Source organism: Dasypus novemcinctus, chromosome 3 (genome assembly GCF_030445035.2).
Source record: "Dasypus novemcinctus isolate mDasNov1 chromosome 3, mDasNov1.1.hap2, whole genome shotgun sequence".
In the NCBI taxonomy this organism is placed as follows: domain Eukaryota; kingdom Metazoa; phylum Chordata; class Mammalia; order Cingulata; family Dasypodidae; genus Dasypus; species Dasypus novemcinctus.
In genome coordinates, this window is record NC_080675.1 from 76,240,036 (window position 1) to 76,241,915 (window position 1,880).

General features: G+C 32.7%; 1 non-coding gene across 1 annotated transcript; it reads right to left on the bottom strand.

Moving 5' to 3' along the window:
• Positions 1 to 425: 425 nt before the first annotated feature.
• On the bottom strand, positions 426 to 643 carry LOC111763062 (small nucleolar RNA U3). Its single transcript, XR_002796018.1, has one exon. It is a non-coding gene; the product is annotated as a small nucleolar RNA U3 (small nucleolar RNA).
• Between the last annotated feature and the right edge of the window lie 1,237 nt (positions 644 to 1,880).

The following is a 1,880-nucleotide window of genomic DNA, read 5'->3' on the forward strand; positions in this document are numbered from 1 at the left end:
CACCATTCTTAAAAATAAAGTTTGGAAAATTAAATAAAGTTACTTTCGTGTAAAGATCATCACAGCTTCTTACTTTTATTACTTAATGTAGACCTATATAGAAGCATCATCCAATAAGGATGGGGCCAAGACAAAGCCTTGCTCTGCTGAGGCTCACTACCTACTCATTCTCTCACCAGGCTTATTCAAATGCAAAGAAAAGTTGTCTTAAGAATGTTAATGGTAAATGGTAAATATATAATAATTATTTTTTAGGTGTACAAACTTTAATATCCATGACATAATAAAAATACAAAGAAAATTTGGAATGGTAGAAATCAAAGAAAAATAAACATACAAGAACCAACTTAAAACCCTTGCATAAATAAATATTGAAAATGGGTTTTGTATTAAAGTCTGCCTTCTTAAGCCAAGTTAAAGCCAAAACCACTCAGACTGCATTCTCTCCCTCTTATTCCCCCAAAGTGAGAGAGAGCAATCAATGGCTGCCTGGCCGCAGGCAGTTACAAGAAAGCAACACCTAGAGCCAACTCCACGCTCGGGAGAATACTGTGCCTCCTCCTTGTGGTTTTCCATGCCCTACACATTCAGAGAACCTTCTCTAGGACTGAACTATAGAAATGATCCCTGAAAGGATAGTCTTAATATATAGTGATTTTAAGAGAGTATCATGTTCTGAAAGGATAAAACAATACTGACGTGGAGTCCTAAAATTCAGCATCTTACTCCATCATATCTGTTTCTTGCCTTTGACATAAAAATGACCTTAAGATTTAACTGAGTGAACATACTGAGCAGAGACCTTTTTTTTTTTTTTGTTATGCTATGACTATAGTGAAGGTATTTCTTTTTGTAAATTTTTTTCTTATTATAAATATAATCATGTTCACCATAGAGAACTCTGAACTTATAAGTAACGAACAACTATTAAATTAATTAATTAAAATAAATAAATTCCTCCTTTCTAGCATGCAGAGATAGTCATTGGTAATTTTTTCAGTGTGTGTCTCTCCAGTCTTTTTCCTATGTATTTGTATGTTATTTTGCAACCTCTTTCTTTCCTAATAACAATGTATCATTAAAGTCATTTAGAGAAGGCATATAATACCTGTGTGAGTTAAGGTATTTTCATGATATAATTATATCTACTCTACTACACTTTGAAAAGTACTACACTTTTGAAGAAGAGAAACTTGCAATTTTATAATCTATTAGTCTGTCCCTTTAGTGTCTACAGTGGTGATTTTATAAAAGTCCATTACTGAGCCAAAAGTAAGTTCTTGAATGATTTGATAATATCAGTTTCAACTAAGTGTCATTGTGATATGCCTAATAAGGTTGTAACACACTGAAGTGCATTCTTAAAGTCTGCTGGATATATTGATTATACATCAGAAATACCTTTAAACAAATTCATGAGATTCTTGTCAAAGGAGAGGTCTGGCAGTTTAACTTATTAAAAAAAAAAGTTGATTGATTAGCATCAAATTTTAATATAGAGAGTCTCACCTAAAAGCCCTTCTGTTATATTGTATGAACATACTTCCTCACTGAGCTAGTATTTCAATTTGCCCCTAGTCATGACATTTCAATCATATTTAACATAGAGAGTTATATTTACTCCTCCTGCCTCCTGTGCCATTCACCAAAACAAACTCAGGTGACCTGACTTATTTATGTTGCATTTATTTTTACTTTTGGCAATGGCAATTCATCATCTTGCAAATTATGGGATGAGTAAGTTTCCTGTTGATGCTATCTTGTGATGATATGTAACTCTTTAACTTATAAATTATGTTCACAACCATTATTTTATTTGACACATTTAATCATCACACAGGGTCGGAGACTCAGTTTGGCCACTTTGCAAAATGAAAATT